Source organism: Ictalurus punctatus, chromosome 8 (assembly GCF_001660625.3).
Source record: "Ictalurus punctatus breed USDA103 chromosome 8, Coco_2.0, whole genome shotgun sequence".
Taxonomy (NCBI): domain Eukaryota; kingdom Metazoa; phylum Chordata; class Actinopteri; order Siluriformes; family Ictaluridae; genus Ictalurus; species Ictalurus punctatus.
Genome location: NC_030423.2, coordinates 23,134,636 through 23,154,153, shown reverse-complemented (window position 1 = coordinate 23,154,153; position 19,518 = coordinate 23,134,636). Strand labels below are relative to the sequence as shown.

The 19,518-nt window shown below is 37.1% G+C and overlaps 1 long non-coding RNA gene across 1 annotated transcript in view; it reads left to right on the top strand.

Annotated features, from left to right (window-relative positions):
• LOC128633470 (uncharacterized) overlaps positions 1-14,942 on the top strand; it is a 73,020-nt gene extending 58,078 nt beyond the window's left edge. The window contains exons 2-3 of the long non-coding RNA XR_008396863.1: positions 8,694-8,915; positions 13,496-14,942. This is a non-coding gene — a long non-coding RNA (uncharacterized LOC128633470). The remainder of the gene's footprint in view (positions 1-8,693; positions 8,916-13,495) is intronic.
• The last annotated feature ends 4,576 nt before the right edge of the window (positions 14,943-19,518 follow it).

Genomic DNA, 19,518 nt, shown 5'->3' with positions numbered 1-19,518 from the left:
TTTTACAGTTTATTGACTTGAACTTGTTTTGGAATTATTGCCATTAGTACATGTACTTGTCTCAGTCTTGGTGTTGATCTTGCTAAATGGGCTCTTTGTCTTAACTAAGACAAAATAAATTTGGAAGTTTGGACCAAGGCAAGTTTGGAAAAATAATGTTCCTGTTGCCTACTAGTGGTACCCCAATTATATGCCTTCATCTTCTGTCCAGAATGATGCTTCTAGGTGATTCTCAAGAGAATTTGTCAGTTTGGTCTGGGATATATAATACTGAAATAAAGGCTTGTCCTCAATAAGGATTTGATGGTTTTCAATCTTGCTCTGGACTTGACTTGAACTCAATCCCATTAAGACTTGGTCTTCATTGTATCGGTCCTGATCTTGGACTTCTCTAGGATTTGACAGTGGTGGTTTGATCCCATTGTCTGTGCTCTGTGCCACCCCTAAATATTAAAATGAGACATTTTTAAAATGTAAAAATGTACATTTTTATATTTTAGCTGTTCGTACTATTGGGATGGCCTGGAATCTCATCCAGGGTGGATTCTTTAATTTAAAATGCAATTTCTAAATATTGTAAATAAGTGTCTCTGGTTCACACTTCCCTGATGTTTGTGCTGCGATTATAACTCAATACATCAATCTGAATGAGAACATTAATAATAGTTTACAGCACACACTTAAGGGGCTCACCCCAAGCTATGACGAAATCCCAGTTGGAAACTGTCAGACTAATTAGATCAGCTCATAGTCTCCTGTCTTATTCGAAATATTGTTAGAATGCCAGTGATGACTTTGGAGAGTTCATATTCAAGACTTTAAATGACAGAAGACAGCGTGGGCTGGGGTTTTTTTGTATAATGAGCAGTGTCGCATACAGATGAGCTACTCCTCTGAAGAGACTGCGAGAGACTGTCAAGGGAGTTTTAGGAAGATCTAATGAATTCTTTCATATATATGAAGAATGAGTGTGCCATACATATTATAAAAGGGAAAGAAAATTGAGCAAATTATTCTCTAATGTTTTGTGTAATGTCAATATTTGGCACAAGTCCAATTTATATTCTTTATAGTGTAAATGAGAAGAAAAGCAAAGTTAAAATGCACTATTTTAAATAAAAGCCGTGCTTCTTAAAATCGGATTTCACTCAGTCCTGTTGGTAAGTTTTAACAAGGAAAAATGTTATCCTAGCATTTTGAGAAAATGCTTCAATTTATCCTGCTTTTATCCTGCTTATTGACACTAAGAAATTCAGTGTAAGATGATCTTTGCATACTTAAAGCTTCCTTTGAAAGGGCAAACAAGCTTTTTTGTAATGTAAGCATGCTCACTGAGGTCATCCAAAACACACTAAGCACCACTTTATGTGTTTAAAGGCTACACCTCATGTGTATTTTAATAATATATAATGCTTTTTACAAACGTGATACAAATAAACAGATGAAAGAAACTCTGGTAATATTGTTGTTAATGTAAGCATTTTTATTAAACATTTTTAAAAACATAATTTGACAGTAGAGAGCATGATGTTTTATATATTTATAAATAATATATAAAAATAATAATATAAAAAAAAATTAGTCATTGGGAAATTACTATGGTATAAGGGAAAATTAAACACTTCACAATGTGTTCCTATGGAAAAATAATCCACTCTAAGGTGGTAACTCAACCTCACTGAATTTGCATAAAATCTATAATGCAAGTGTCACTGCACAAACACTATAACTAATAATGACGTGCATAATTATTAAAACACAAATGTAATATTTATTAACAATAAAAAAACAAATATTTTGAATAATTAAAATGCTTCTGAGCACTGCAAGTAAAATTAATGTTTCATTATTCCTCGTTATTGTCACGATTTCCCCTCGCACTAAGCGTTGTAGCACGCAGTGTGTTTCAAAACCCAATGCACAAAGTTCCAGTCTGAGGTCGACGAGGTGACTTCCCACTCCAAGTTCCAGTTTGGGGTCGATGAGGTGACTTCCCACGCCAAGTTCCAGTCTGAGTTTGAAGAGACAGCCGAACAAGTTCTGCTCATGCCTGAGTCTGCTGACACGGCCAACCAAGTTCAGTCGGCAGAGTCGGTGAAGAACGACACTCAGCCTCTCTGTATGACTGAGGACGCCGCTCATCATCCCTGTTCGGCTGAGGAAGTTTCTCCGCCTCCCGTTGCAGCCAAGAGCTCTCATTTGCTTCCCTACTCTGCCTCAGAAGTCACTATGCCAGGCTTCTCTGAGGACGTCGCTCTGCCTTCCTGCTCAATGGAGGACGTCTCTCTGCCTTCCTGCTCATTGGAGGACATTGCTCTGCCTTCCTGCTCAGCGGAGGACATCGCTCCAGGAGGCCGAGACGGCCCACCAAGTCAAGCCCCCGTCAAAAGCTGATGACACAACTTCCCAAGCCTGGGTATTGCCTAATGACCCCGGCAAACCAGTCCCAGCCTCATGTCTGCTCCTTGGCTACTTGCTGGACAATACCTGTATTGGAACTTGAGGGGCTTTGAAGACATTTTGCCCAGAGGGCCAGGACTGCCAGGGAAGGGAGCATTTTTTTTTTTTTTTTGGCTGCTCCAGGAGTAGCACCTTTGGCGGGGTTCTGTTACGATTTCCCCTCACGCTAAGTACTGTAGTACGCAGCATGCTCTGAAACCCAATGTGGGAGCTCAATGTGCGGGAGCACGCTTATGTGTTTTCAGTGACCTTGACTTTGATTACATTTGACACGTGTTACTGTGATGATTTCTGTCCTGTCTCCACCCCTGTGTTTTCATTTGTTGTTTCCCATATGTGACATCATTGTTCTCATCTGTCTTGTGTTTGCAAAGTATTATGTGTGTTTTCTGTATACCAAGGCGCTGTTCATCGTGTTTTGTGTCCTAGTTTTGATCCTGTTCTCGTCCACGTTTCTAGATTCCTGTTTTTCCTAGTTTGTGCTTGTTTGCCAATCGCCTGACCCATTGCCTGTTTTTTGACCACACTATTGTCTCATGATTTGGATTTGTCTGCCTGGCTCTCTTTAATAAAAGCTCTTATCTGCACTTGCATCCGTCCTAACCTCTATTGCGTGACGGTTATGAGTAAATTGCAAGACATTATTAACTTTTTTTTTCTTATGGAAACACTGATTAATTAGAGATTCATAACAAAAGTACACATTATTGTAGTTAAAAAAAAAAAAAAAAAACATCATGCAGACACATTATTGCACTTTAATGCCAAAATAAAAAAAGCACATTAGAAAAAGTTCTAGCTTTCTACACAAACAGATAAGAAAGTGTAAAATTTTCTTTTCCTCAAAGGAAAAAGAAGGGAAACTACTAGAATGATGGTTTTAAGCTTCATTTAAGACTTCTTAAACTAAATATTTGAACTAGAGAAGCATTTTAACCATGGCTATAATAACATGCCATGCTACAATATCTTAATGGTTCACATGGCAGTATTTATTCAAAATATCTGGCAGGAGGTACGTGAAAGCAGCCATAGAGGCGATTACTGTCAGCATCTCCTTATCAAGCCTATTAACTTCCCAGTGTTCATGCCTCACATAATTCCAGCACACTTATGTTTAATATGGCATCAAACAGATATACAATTTAGTTGTCTCCATTAGCCTGGCTGGCTTAATCCTAGAATAACGATCCACGTTAGAGAAACATCAAGGCATAGATGGCAATTGCTAAACCACAGCAGTTACAATATGCTGGAAAGCAGTGTATAGAGATAAAAACACACAAATCTTTGTCCCCAGAGTAGAAGGAAAATCTAAATTCTTACTGGGATGGAATGTGACATAAATAGTAAGTGCTGCTGGTATGTGAGGTTATGTGAGGTGCTCAAGGATTTGCACAGTCTGTTCATGGCAGGTTTTCAGGACCATTGAGGAAATATAGCTTTGCACCTTCAATGGTGATAAGTTAAAAATAATACAAATCAGTCTCTAAAATAAATCAGGAAGAAATTCAGTGTATTTTTACATATATGGTATAAGGTGAATAGGGAAAATAAACTATTAAGCAAATATCAGAAGAATGACCTTTAATTAATTTATTGGGGAATTGTTGTGCAGTATTGATTTATTTTTCTTTCTCACTTCACTGACCTCACCTCCAGCTGTGTACATTATTCTCCAAAATTACATTTTATTCAAAGGCATGTTTTTCATCTTTTATTTATTAAGTATGATGTGCTATATAAACAAAAGAGAATTATGCTTACATAAACTGTCTTGTCTGCAGGTATTTTAGACTTGATGCTTTATTGGCTGGCTTCCTGACTCTTTGTGTTGGAAGTTTTCTGCACTTTGAATGCTGCTGTTTTGCCTCAGTTCAGGGGTCCCAATAGGGGTCTTGATTACTTTTCACGTGGTGCCCCTGAAGTCACCAGAGGTGGAACAATGACTGATCTTTGGATTGGGATGTTTTCTTTGAGTTAAGGACTAGTTTGGACATGAAATATATCAAGGGTTTGTGTTTGTGTGTTTTTTTATATACATAATTTATTTTGTGTGTGTTTAAGTATCAATTTATTCTTTTTTGTTTTGGAGTGTTTGTGTCGAGCCCAGTGCTGGTTACTATAATTAATGTAGCCTGTATGGATGTGGTGAAGTTGTTTTATCAAATTTTTCCTCTTTTTCTTCAATATGTTACAGTCCTGTGTTTATTCTCACTTTCTTTTATTATTGTTTACCCTGCTTACAGCTGTATGCAGTGGTAATGTTATGGCCTGCTTCATTTTATCTTTTAGAGGTTATTGCTAACCTGCGGTTGAGCTGAGCGCCCCCTAGTGTGACATGCAGTTCCCCTTATAGTAACATTTGGTTGTCTTGGGCATTGTGTGCAATCACTTCTGATTCTGTTTGCTGTGCCTGTATGTAAGTTTTTCATAGTCTAGTAGGCCTTAGCTCTCTCCTGCATCGTGTTGGGCAAGTATGTTGGGTAGGTTATTTGTTTACTTTTTTGTGTGTGTGGTTTTGGTTGTGGTTGATTCACTTTTTTGGTAGTTATTTACACCTCTGCAGCTGTATACTTATATACTTGGGTGGCTGTGGCGCAGGTGGTAGAGCGGGTTGTCCACTAATCGTAGGGTTGACGGTTCGATTCTCGGCCCACATGACTCCACATGCCGAAGTGTCCTTGGGCAAGACAAGTTGCTCCTGATGGCAAGTTAGCGCCTTGCATGGCAGCTCTGCTACCATTGGTGTGTATGTGTAAATGGGTGAATGAGACACAGTGTAAAGGGCTGTGGATAAAAGCGCTATATAAGTGTGCCATTTACCATTTCACTTGGTTGTGTTTCATTTTTGTTTGTAATTTCTCATTTCCTTTTTATACATTTATTTTTGTCTGGGTTGCAAAAGGCTGAGTAACTGTATTCAATCACTGTATTCAATCAGACAAATTAATTATCTACGTTTAACAATAAAGTTTTTATTTTCTTTCTATCAAAACACACGTCTCATATTTTACTCGCCTAGCATTGGTGTTTTAAGGACATGCACATTTTGTGGATTTATAAGACACATTCCTAATATCTGAATGCAGTTCGCCCTTACACGCCTTCCCTGTTATTGTCTGCATCGTCCTTTGTGCCCCGTATGTTGTCTATGGTTACTGATATTATAAACCCCAAGAAAAAGCCCAGGCTGCTCAATAGAAGTTCAAGATAGCAATTAAGTAATGAGTTTGATAGACTTTAACTCTCCTTTGTCTCTCCTCCAAGTTCACGGTGACCTATTTAACTTTGGTTCCTACAGCCTGCAACTTGGCTCATATACATGGGGGAGTGTGTCAATAGGGCTCATTAATACATTCATTAATGTCAGGAAAATCTAATTTGGAAAGCTGAATTATTTAAAATCCCACAGACATCTGCTGCGCCCAGGTAGCTCTCAGTCCACTCGATTATATGTTCATCTCTTTCTCAGAAGAGTGAAGATCTGCCAGCTGGGAATGAAATGCTGGCATGAAGTCCTACCTGGTTTGTTCATGTATTTGAGAAGTGGTGGTGTATGAAAGAGTTTGTGTGAGTCAGATAACTTATTATCAGTATTCACATTTCATGATTTTGAGATCATTTGTTGCATTTTGTGTGTGTGTGTGTGTGTGTGTGTGTGTATATATATATATAATATAAAATATATATATATATATATATATATATATATATATATATATATATATATATATATATATATATATATATATATATATATATATATATATATATATAGACCCATTGTTACTATTACTGTATTTCTATGCTACCATAGCTGGCAACCTTATCCAGAGTGACCTACTGTATAGTGATGTGTCATTCATGAACAATTCGTTCATTTGGAACTAATCTTTAATATGACTCGGAAACGAGTTGTCTCAGAGAGTATGAGGTGAACTAACATACTGCATAGCCTGAAGACCCAGCTAAGCAATTAATTAATAATTCCTGTTTCTCATAATTTTGCCTTAGCTGCATTAGCCTATAGTTTTTTATTCCAATTGTGATCAGTGTTTGCATAAGTACTAAATGTGTTGGGGAATTTAGCATGTAACATTTTAATTATATTCTGTTAAATGAACGAAATGACTCGAAAAAAGATTTGTTCATTTTGCTGAACAAGATTCAAAGAGCCTAGTCGATAAACTGATCCGAACTTCCCATCACTACTACAGAAGTGATTTGCTGTTGCTAGTCTAAATAGGGCCAAGCTAAGACATTGTTAGTACAACAACAAACGCCACTGCCATTATGATTACATTGTACCTTTATGATAGGCATTATGATTTCAGGTCATCCACTGAAATTTGAAGAAGTTCAGTATCTCAAGAAAAGTGATTACATTTTCATTGGATAAAATACAACTTTATATTGAACTGATATTTTAAATTTTGGAATTAATCCAAATATGGTCAAGGTCACAGCAAGGTCAAATAACTGAAATAGTTTTTCTTCAATGGCTTCCTTCCTGTTTAAGTATATTTTAAGGACATTTGAGGCTTACAATTTAGCAACAAGAAGGACTAAACATGTTGGCTGAGAAAGCTTCCCCCTCTACACTGTTGGTATCAAGTTCTACTTGTTTTTATTATTTGAGAATCGCTGAATTAATTGTTTGGTGAAGAGGTAGGTATTCAATCAGCCAGAGACTCAGCTGTTTAGACAGCCAGTACATAGAAGAGCCTTGAAGCATGACGGATGTATCTTGAGGGATGGTGACTCAAGTTGAGTCCTGCTAGAGACTTGAAGGGAACCTGGTGTAGAGCAGGGTTGAGAAGTGTCATTTGTGTTTGTAGGCAAGCAACATTTTATTTATTTATTTATTTATTTTTTTTTATAAATCTGATAAGGGTAGGTACAGGAAGCCTGTGAAGGGAACGTCAATCAACATTAGATTTTCCCAGAAAGAGAAGAGAGCAACATGCAAACCATTCTCAATATCTGCATCCGCACCACCATATTTAGAAATTTCCTCTCCTTTTCATCCCAACAACCCTTTGATGATTCACCTAATAAACTTCTTAATGGACTATTTAGTGGTAGACTGTTTCAGCAAACCATTCATTGCCCAAATAGGCCATCTTCATTAGCAATACAAAGCTAAGCTGCCCCAGACATGTTGTCAGACAATGCTGTACAGCTTAATTGGAGTCTGGCGTGTCATTACATTTGACAGTCACTGCCCTGGCAAGATTAATTGGGAGTCGACATAAAACATTTGAGCCCTCGGCGATTGCTGAGATAACTTGCCTGTTTTGTTCATTACTTAGGAAAAAAGGTCCTATTGACCCATCTCTTGATATTACAGCAATACAAGTTTAAATGTTATTAGTAATTACTAAGTATCAAATTGACATGACAATATAAACATAAATATTTATGGAAAAGTGCACCCACAAGCCCTTCACATACTCAGGGCAGGTGGGGGTGTAAATAAGAGATGGAGGATGTGAGAAGAATTTACCTTTATTTTATTATTTATTTTAACTTAATATACTGACACACACACACACACCAAAAAGCCATAACATTAAAACCACCTGCCTAATATTGTTTATGTCCCTCTTGTGCTGCCAAAGCAGCTCTTACGCGTTGAGGCATGGACTCTACAAGACCTCTGAAGGTGTGCGGTGGTATTTGGCAACAAGACGTTAGCAGCAGATACTTTAAGTCCTGTAAGTTGTGAGGTGGGGCCTCCATGGGTTGGACATGTTTGTCCAGCACATCCCACAGATGCTTGATCGGATTGAGATCTGGGGAATTTGGAGGCCAAGTCCACATCGTGAACTCTTTGTCATGTGCCTCAAACCATTCCTGAACAATTTTTGGTGTGTGAGGGAGCATTATCCTGTCATATATATATATATATATATATATATATATATATATATATATATATATATATATATATAATATAAAACACTGCCATCCACTACTTTTGTCGCCCTTGGTAAATATGAGCAAAGAAGGCTGTGAAAAATTGTCTTTATTGTTTAACCTTTTGATCTTTTGTTTAAAAAAATATATGTATTCTGCTCCCATATCAAACAATTGCAAACAGGTTTATTAAAAAATAAATCTTTGTTAAATATAGTCGTGCAACAATTATTGGCACCCTTTTAGTCAGTACTTTGTGCTACCTCCCTTTGCCGAGATATCAGCTCTGAGTCTTATCCTATCATGCCTAGGTGACCTATCATGATGAGGCGACCTATCAACCTCCTATCATGATGAGGTTGGAGAATACATGCCAAGGGATCTGAGACCATTCCTCCATGCGGAATCTCTCCAGATACTTCAAATTTCAATAGTCAACACTGGTGGAATCTCTTCTTCAGTTCACTTCACAGGTTTTCTATGGGTTTCAAGTCAGGGAACTGGGATGGCCATGACAGGACCTTCATTTTGTGGTCAGTAAACCATTTTTGTGTTGATTTTGATGTTTGTTTTGGAAGATTGTCCTACTGGAATATCTCATTTTAATCTTTCATTTAATATCTGTTGATATTTGATAGTCCATGATGCCATGTATCCTAACATAATGTCCAGGTCCTCTGGCAGAAGAACAGCCCCAAAATATTAAAGAGCCACCACCATATTTAACCGTGGGCATGATGTCCTTTTCCATATGGCCACCTCTTTGTGTGCACCAAAACCACCTCTGGTGTTTATTGCCAAAAGCTCTATTTTGATTTCATCTGACCATAGAACCCAATCACATTTGATGTTCCAGTAGTGTCTGGGAAACTGAAGACGCTTGACGTTTTTTTCTTGAAACCCTTCCAAACATCTTGTGGTGGTGTAGGTGACTTCGGATTGTAGTTTTGGAGACTTTCTGACCCTAAGACACAACTAAATTCTGCAATTCTCTAACTGTGATCCTTGGAGATTTTTTGGCCACTCGAAACATCCTCTTCACCGTGCGTCGAGACAAGATAGACGCACGTCCAATTCTAGGTTGATTCATAGCATATCCAGTGGACTGGAACTTCGTCCCATTTTGTGACCCTCAACAACCTTTTGCCAGACATCACAGCTATATTCCTTGGTCTTACACATTGTTATGAATGACTAAGGGAATTTGGCCACTGTGTTACCTCATATGTATACCTTTGTATAAAAAAAAGGAAACAAGTGGGAAACTCAAAATCTCCTGAAGAACTATGGGTGGGTCTGCAAAATGCTCAATAAAACTTAAAAGCTATTTTCTTTATAAAACTGCACCAATTGTACCTAAGACTACTAATAATTTGTTTAAGCCAATGGTTGTCACAGAAAATATAAACTTGCAAACTCTGCCTTCTTCTTCATACATGAGCTCACAGACACCCACAATTGGTTAGTGTCACTGTGATCAACAGGGGAGGCAGTAATGCTATTCCACATACCCAGAGAGCATAGCCCTTTTTTTGCTCTCTTGCACCCCCAGCTATTGATATCTGTGGCATTGTTGGGATTCTCCTTTTGACATGATTATAACAAAAATAGTTAACCTTTTATTAGAAAGCCAAAAGACTGTCATGAATGCTCTCTGAGCTCTGACATGACATTGTGCCCACCCATACTGTGACAGGCAGCATGCTATAACTCTGTTTCCCCTGCCATCCTGAACAATTTGTTCACTTTAAGGGCCTGTGCTGCTTTCGTGAACTTTTCTTGTTGACCCCCTGCAGCTAAATGAGTGTAAGTGCGGTTGGATTACGATGACATTCCTTGACAGGGTTGTGCTCTTCAAGTCACTTTAATTATGGCACGGTAACAGTGCCACCCACTTTCCGGGATGATAAATGATGGATTACAAGTGTGAACGAGAACTTGTGAATCATCCAAAACTGAGACAAGTGCAAATTAGATGGAATGACTCTGTATCAGTTACTATGGGGTCTATGCTGAAAGATTGTACAAACAGTTGTAATTACCAAAAGAGCTTCTGGATAAAAGCACCATGGAAACAATAAAGCTTATAAAAAAGTCAGGATAATTTGAAATCATTTGTATATGGCAATATCGACTGTAGCCTTGGCCTGATAATGCTGATTAAATATGGGGATTATGGAAATTAAAAGTAAATAGAAGACAAAACATGACGACCAATAAAATATATGCCCCCCCTTTGTTTTAGCTAATTTTATTTTCACTATAAAATGAAAGCAGGATCCACTCATCACTGTGTTTTACCCTCATCATTAACACATTATTCATCTCAGGCAAATCATACATTATATTCGGCCAGGCTTGGGTAATTCCACTCAGTTCTTATACAGCTGCGTTTATCTGCTACTTTTGATATGATGATGCATCAGATTTTCCTGTGTGTGTGTTTTTTTTTGTTTGTTTGTTTGTTTTCTCTGCATTTTGGCCTGTCAGTTCTGTGTACTCCATTGCTCTTGTGGGAGGAGGATTAGTTCACACTGCTGTGGTCTCTCGGCTCTCGACTTACTCTCTGTTCATGCATGGCTGTCCAACCCTTGGCTCTGTGATGTGTCTGCGGTGCCTCAGTGCAATCCTCTTCACAACTCTGGCATTCCACAATATGGCTGTTGCTCCACACTGTCTGTTTAGAGACATGAGCTTCCATGCTGACTGCTCTCAGTTCCAGAATCAAACATTTCAGCTTATCTGTCAGGTCGTTCACATGAATGGATTTTAAAAAGTGTAATGTCCTTAAATAGTGAAGTTTGACACATTATTTGCTGTTCTTTATCAGTATTTAATTGCACTAATAAAATAGCTTAAAAATAGCAATGTTCTGAACCAACTTTACCCATTTCATACTAAGACAAGTAATTTAAGGCTGTTTTCAAGAAATATATTAAATATAAATCACATCTAAAGATCTCCAAATGTTATACACACTATTATCCTGATTTTTATTAGTCGTTCCAATCCAGCATGACTGACATTAACAAATGCATCAACATTTCTGTCTAAACTTCCAAAACACAAAGGTGTAATCAAGTAAAAACTGTCAGATTGTAACATGTGGTTTTTATTTGTGTGTTTGTTTAATGACATCATTTTATTTCTGAAATCTTAGTGAATAATATTTACACATTGCAAGAAAGCAGTAATGTTGGTTTATTTTTATTTGATGCCTGCTGACTTTGGTTACTTTTAGTATAAATGCTTTCAGTTCCATAATATTTTGATAAATAAGCCATCCAAAAATTCTGATGTATTTTGAGGGATTAAGTATGGAAAAGACAAATCGTTGACTAGTTTGTTTGTTTTTTTACTTTGTGAAATTTCTGTTTTGATTTTTTCGCAAGCAATATGTAGGACAATTGCCGATATGTTATGTTAAAATGGTCTCTGTATGATTGCTGAATTTTGGGCCAATTACTGTGTGTATTTTATTCATTCATTTATTCATTCACTTGCAGTCTAATTCCAACACCTCCTACCACCCCCACCATTATTTATTCATTCTAACCCTTTTTGGCCTAACTTGACAAACCAGTCTGGGCCAATCTTGGGCCATTATTTGTTATATGTGGGGCACAAGATGAGACATGACTAACCAAAAGGCTGAGTGTTGGCTGATATAAAGCACAATATAGCAAACCAGCTGGAGATATTCTCATTATTTGTGCTATCTGGATTATCTGAGTCAAAAAAGTAGTCAGTACCAGTCCAGAAAAACCTTATGTGTGTGTATTGTCCCAAATCAAAAATTGCTAAAGCAAATAAATGCAAATGTAAATATGGCCATATCAAAAATCACACATTGTAGTATAGCTTGGTATTGATAATAAACTAATAAAGAATTCAATGTAGACAGAATAGCATAGTTCAGGTTAATCTGTAGTCAAATGGATTCTGAAAAAGAAAACCTTTCCAACTCTGAAATTATGCTAAGCACTTCATCCTGTTATTTCAGCTCATAATTTTGCTGAATTTTCCTGCTTGTCAGCTGGATGACTCATGCCTCTGCAGCTCACACTTCTTTTGTATTCTGAGTATTGAGCAGCTCTTCGACATGATAGCACATAAATCAAATACAGACAGCCTTCAAGATGACCTGAACTGGCCAGGGCAACTTCATCTACTGCTGATCTGATCATAAAGTGAAATGTTAATGCAATTTGGAAAGCCAAATAAATGTGGCTGTCTATGATGGGGTTTGGGACAATATAAATAAGCTGAAGGACACAAGGTGGTGTTTTTCATTCAAATGAGTTGATTTTATATGAGGATTGATTTGTTGTTTTTTTTTCTTACAACATGTGCTTGATAGTTTATCAATTGAAAAATTACCTCTCTAAACACATATTTTTTAATGATTTCACATGATTTACAAATTACATACAGTATGTTTGCAAGAACTGTCATGCAAAACAATGAAAATCAAGTGTCCATATTTTTTAAACATAGACATGATTCATGTGTCATTTTCTAAATGAAACTCTCTGTAAACTTCAGATATGGGAAGTGTAATCTTGTTGCCTCACAGCTCAAGTTTTCAATTCTGAGCTTGGGTTACAGTCTGTGTGGAGTCGATCTCCCCGTGTCTTCATGTCTTTCTTCCAGGTTCATTAGTTTCCTCCTACCTCCCAATGACATGCCAGTAGGTGCAGTGGCTATGCTAATGATTTAATAATTATTAGATAATTAAGAAATAAGTAGATCATTTAAGCTTTGTGTAAAAATATGTTACGTGTCACACCACATTATTTCCTCAGTGATAAAGCTCTATCCTTTGGCTCAGTTTAGCAGCTCACATAAAAGCATTCTACATGCAGCCCTAAATACAGGGTTTGGGTCACTTCCTGCAGGTCAATTCAGGAACAAATTGCTTTCTCTTTGCAATCAAACCATGCTAGAGTTTGATTGGAACTGGACCAAGACCATCTGTTTCAGTCTGGACCCAATTGCTGTGTTTTCACCTGATTAAATTAACCACCACATCAAGAGGAAAATGCACCAGAGTTCTATTACATATACATGCATGTATTTTGATGTATGTTGTATGTGCCTGTTTGTATTTTAGGGTGGTACCGGATGTGCAGACCTACAAATCAGAGTACTCCGCCAAATATCTTTGTATCAGCACCTTGGAAGTATGCTGTGTGTCCTATCCACTTTGTGTGGAGAAGGAGCTTCATGTTTACGACCGGACATGTTGAGAGGGTGCATGCTGGGAAAGAAAAGAAAAAGGGGAAGCGGAACTAAGGGATTCACAGTGACCCACACTGAGTGAACAGCCCACCACACTGATACTAGAGCCAATTTAGCTGATTTACAGTACTGTGCAGAGGCATATGTTTTAAAGCCAGAGGCATATGCAGTACTGTGCAGAAGCAAATACTGTAAAGCATTTAATGTACAATGTGCTGGTAACACTTTTCAATAACAGTACATGAATAATTGTGCACTAATAGCTGAAAATACTTAAATATGACCTAACAATGAGTTAAGACATATTAAGAATTTATGAAAGAAACAGGTTAAAACAAAACTAACCTCACATTAATAAATGATTCATGTTCAATTTTGAAATATTTGATAATTTCCTTTTAGTCAGATAAGTGTTATCAATCCAATCATTTTCTGTACAAGTTATTCTACACAGGGTCATGGGAAGCCTGGACCCAATCCCAGGAGACTTGGAGCATAAGGCAGGGGCCATCCTGTACTGGGTGCCAACCCATTGCAGGGCACAATCGCACACATACACACATCATGGACAATTCAGAAATGCCAATCAGCCTACAACACATCATTAGGCTGGGGGAAGAAACCGGAGTACCCAAAGGAAAACTCAGAAGCACGGAGAGAACACGCAAACTCTGTGCATGGTGGAGGTGGTATTCAAACACCCAACCCTGGAGTTGTGAGGCAAACTTGCTAACCACTAAGCCACCATGCCCCAAATAAGTGTTATGAAATCAGTAAAAATTTTCATGCGCCAAAGGTGACAAATCTTCGTTTAAATAACTGCAAGATACTAGCATTTTCTTTGACAAAAAGCATTATCATATATTATAATGGAAAACAAAACAGAATTGCACTATTCTGAACAATTTGACTGTTTTTGATGGCTGTGTTAATTGTTTAAAGCACATTGAATTTCGGAGAAATATGTGACATCATTTGAAAAAAAAAAAAAAAAGCTAGCAAAATTCGAGCCAGACAGCCAGCCAGCATTGATGAGAAAGAATAAATGAGAATGGCTTTTGCAGACAAATCTGTTCACATTCTAAGAATAGATGGGAGATGGTTGGTCTACAGAAATTAAACGATGTCTCCACTGAGACCAGACCAGTGTTGTTATGACAACCTTTAGTGTCTCAGAAGCAACGACCAAAGATTTCAGAGAGTAAAGGAATGAAATATACAAAGGAAAAATGGCAAAACAATGTATAATGATGTGTCTATGAATTCAGTTATTACAGTGCTCTCCACTAATATTGGCACCCTTGGTAAATATGAGCAAAGAAGCCTGTGAAAATTGTCTTTATTATTTAACCTTTTGAGCTTTTGTTTAAAAAAAAATCACAAAAATACTCTGCTCTCATGCATATCAAGCAATTGCAAACAAAACACAGGTTTATCAAATAAATAAATATATATATATATATATATATATATATATATATATATATGATTTTGTGTCAGTAAACCATTTTTGTGTTTTGTTTTGATGTATGTTTTCGATCATTGTCCTGCTAGAAGATCCAACCATGGTCCATTTTAAGCTTTCTGGCAGAGGCAGTCAGGATTTCATTTAATATCTGTTGATATTTGATAGAGTTAATGATGCCATATAGTGTATCTTAACAAAATGTCCAAGTCCTATCGTAGAAAAACAGCCTCAAAACATTAAAAAGCCACCACCATATTTAACTGTGGGCATGAGGTACTTTTCCACATGGCTACCTCTCTGTGTGCATCAAACCCAACTCTGGTGTTTATTGCCAAAAAGCTCTAATTTGGTTTCATCTAACCATAGAACTCAATCCCATTTGATGTTCCAGTAGTGTCTGGCAAACTTACAATGCTTGAGATTGTTTTTTGGATGAGAGTAGAGGCTTTTTTCTTGAAACCCTTCCAAACAACTTGTGGTGATTTAGGTGACTTCAGATTGTAGTTTTGTAGACGTTCTGACCCCAACATGCAACAAACTTCTGCAATTCTCCAACTGTTTTTTGACCACTCAAACCATCCTCAAACCATCCTCTTCACAGTACTTTGAGACAGTATAGGCACCCGTCCAATTACAGGTTGATTCATAACATATCCAGTTGACTGGAACTTCTTACTTATTGCCCTGATGGTGGAAATGGGCAGTTCCTAGTCACCTAGGTGTACAAAATTTAAAATATCAACAGGAATATACTTCAAATATCCATCCATCCATCCATCTTCTTCTGCTTTATCCTTCTCAGGGTCACGGGGAAACCTGGAGCCTATCCCAGGGAGCATCGGGCACAAGGTAGGGTACACCCTGGACAGGGTGCCAATCCATCACAGGGCACACAAACACATACACATTCACACACCCATTCATACACTACGGACACGTTGGACATGCCAATCAGCTTTACTTTAAATATATTTTTCTCATATGAATTCATAGGGGTGCCAATAAAGGTTGCACACCTATATATAACAAATATATTTTTTGATAAACCTGAGTTTTGTTTGCAGTTGTTTGATATCCATTAGAACAGAGTATTTTTGTGAATTCTTTGAAGAAAAGATCAAAAGGTTAAACAATAAAGACTTTTTTTTTTTCACAGCCTTCTTTGCTCATATTTAAAAAGGGTGCCAATGTTAGTGGAGGCCACTGTATTTACATGTAATTGGGGTACAATGATCTGGAAAAAATCTCAGTTGCAGCCCAATATGGCTTTTGGGACATCACTTTATATGTTTATAACTTACATTTTCAAAGACGTTGACATAAATGGCAATATAATCTATATTATGTTGACACCTGACCAGAAACAGTCCCCTCTGAAGGTATTGAAATGGCAGGACTATTTTTTTTTTTATGCTATAAACTGAAGACATTTGGGTTTGAGATCAAAAGATGAATACGAGATGATGGTATATCATATTTTTGTGTTATAGACCTTAGAACATGCCACCTTTTGTTTGAACCAACCCATTTTTTTTTTTAACTAATCAAAAAAATTAGAACACATCACTTACATGTGTTTGTTGTTGTCCAGGTATGTCCTGTTAGATTGATTGTTTAAACAATTAATAGTTCTGAATGTCTACTTTTGGTTTGAGTCCTGGGTTTCACCTGTGAACACTGGGTTTGTTGTTAAAAAGGATTAACCAACATGAAGACCAGAAAGCTTTGTATGGGAGAAAAGCAAGCCATTCTGAAATTGAAAAAAAGAGAAAAAAATCAACTAGAGATAATTCGCAAGCATTAGGCAAAGCCAATACAACAATTTGGAATGTTCTGAAAAAGAAAGAAGCCACATGTGTACTAACAACCAAACATTAAACAGGTCAGCCAAGGAAAACAACAGAACCAAAATTAAAGGCAACCAATATTAACCTCTACCAAAGTGATGGAAAGGCCAAAGTATGGAGAAAGAAAGTATTATACAAAACATACGAGCTCATCAATCAAGCATGTTGAAGGTAGTGTCATGGCATGGGCTTGCATGGCTGATTCTGGAAGAGGCTCCCTAATCTTTATTGCTGATGCAATCTAATTAGGAGGAACTTTATCATGCAGCAAGACAATGATCCCAAACACACTGCCAAGTAAACAAAGGATTTTATCAGGGGGTAAAAGTGGAAGGTTTTAGACTGGCCAAGTCAATCACCAGACCTTAAACCAGTTGAGCAGCATTTCACCTCCTAAAAAGGAGACTGAAAGGAGAAACACCACAAAACAAACAACAACTGAAAGAAACTGCAGTACAAGCCAGAAAAACATCTCGAAAGAAAAGTTTTTGATGTCACTGGGTCACCGGCTTGATGCAGTTTTTGCAAACACGAGTTGACCACCAACCAAATATAAAGTGTTATTTATTTTAGTTTACTTAAAGACTATCTGTTCCTATACTTACCTACCTATACTTTTGCTCACCTAAAAATGGGTGATTTTTCACACAAGGAGCCATGTTCTAAGTTGTTTAACACATCTAGATGTAAATATCAGGAGATGAAAGCTTATATTCTGATCTATCATCTCATATTCATATTTTGATCTCAAACTCAAATATCTTCAGTGTATAGCAAACCTAAAGAACTGGCCTTGCCAGTACAATACTTTCGAATGGAATTGTATGTGTTTGAACATCTCATTCCAGATTTAGTCCCTCCTTTGCTGTGATAATATCCTCCAATCATCTGGAAGGCTTTCCACTAGATTTTAGAAACTGGCTATGCTAATTTCTGCTCATTCAGCCACAAAAATATTAATAAGTTCAGTCACAGATACAGTCTGAATTCCAATTCATTCCAAAGGTGTTCTGGTTGAGATCAGGGTTGTGTGTCAGCCACACCAACCTTGGCAAACCATGTCTTCATGGACCTTGCATTGTGCACAGGGACATTTTCCTACTGGAACATGTTTGGACTGGGCTCAAATTCCAGTAAAGTTACATCTTAAAGCTACAGCATAAAAAGACATTCTAGACAATTGCGTGCTTTCAACTTTGCGGCAACAGTTTGGGGAAGACCAACATATGGGTGTGATGGTCAGGTGGCTACAAAATTTGGGCCATATAAAATAACACTGACCATACATTTATTGAAGAATTTGGCTGTGAATACTTTTGCCTATAATATTGAGATATTATATTATTGAATATAATAGAGTACCACTCTTAGCAAAAAGGACGCACTAAATTGAATATATCTAGATTGAATATACTCAGTGCTTAATTTTTTAAATCTGCAGGTCCCAGAACAATAAGAGGGTAGTGATCTGGCAAGTCAAAAGGCATGCGAAATGTCCCAGTCCCCGTACTTACAGACACGTAAAAGTGCTTCTAGAATCTCAAGTAGCCAACAGTATTCAATGCTGATAACTAGGCCTATGTAATTGAGCACACTGGTACAGCAATGTAATGAGTTTATAGCAATGAGTATTCACAGTACAAAGGGAACATTTATGAATTGCACATTCTATCAGCTTATCAAAACAGAACTGTAGGCCTATTGTGCTGTCACCTCAGTTAGCTACAAAGCACATTTGCCAAAAGCACTTCAAAAACAAAGCTATGTTTCAGACAATAGGCCCACTTACAATAAACTAACATTAACTGCACAACATTACCAAGAAAAAAGTCCTGTGTCCCTTACATATCCATGATCATGCAAATGGCTCGGGATTGGACTTTCTAAGTGGTGGGCCCATGATGTTTGAAAACATCAGAGACGAGATGGTGGGGATGAGAAAGGATGCACGCTGCAAGCTACAAATGAGATTCATTTTGGAGATTGGTATGGTGTGCACATTAGCCAAAAACTGATTCAGTCTCTCTGACACTTTTTCTATATTTGAGTCCATGTGCTCCCTAAAAGCCTAAATGTCTGTACATGGGCTGTTAACTCCATTTAATTCTTAGCAATCAATCTCACTTCCAAAGCCATGCTCTACTCCACTAGAATCTCTCTCCACAATCAAGTTTTCAAAAAATTTACTTGAAAAAAGAAGTCTATGATGAGATGTTTTCATGAGGGATGTGCATAAATGTTTGAGACTCTTGTACTGTTAGGTTTGAAATGGACCTAAAAATAACAAAAAAGGCTAGAGATCAGGCAATCAGATTTGAGAGATAATATATTTACAATATAATGAATTTGTTATGTTAATATTTTTTATAAAATGACAATTTAGAAAAAAAAATCTTAAAAAGGCTACAGTGGAAGCCAGTTGGCTACTTTTTGCTGATTACTAATCATTATAAATTGCATAATTTTTTTTTTTTTAATATGTTCCATGTTGTTTTGAATTCACAGTGTTCATTCATGACCACCCTATGAGCAGTGCAACACAGTATTAATCAATGAAACAGGATTTTATATATGTTTATC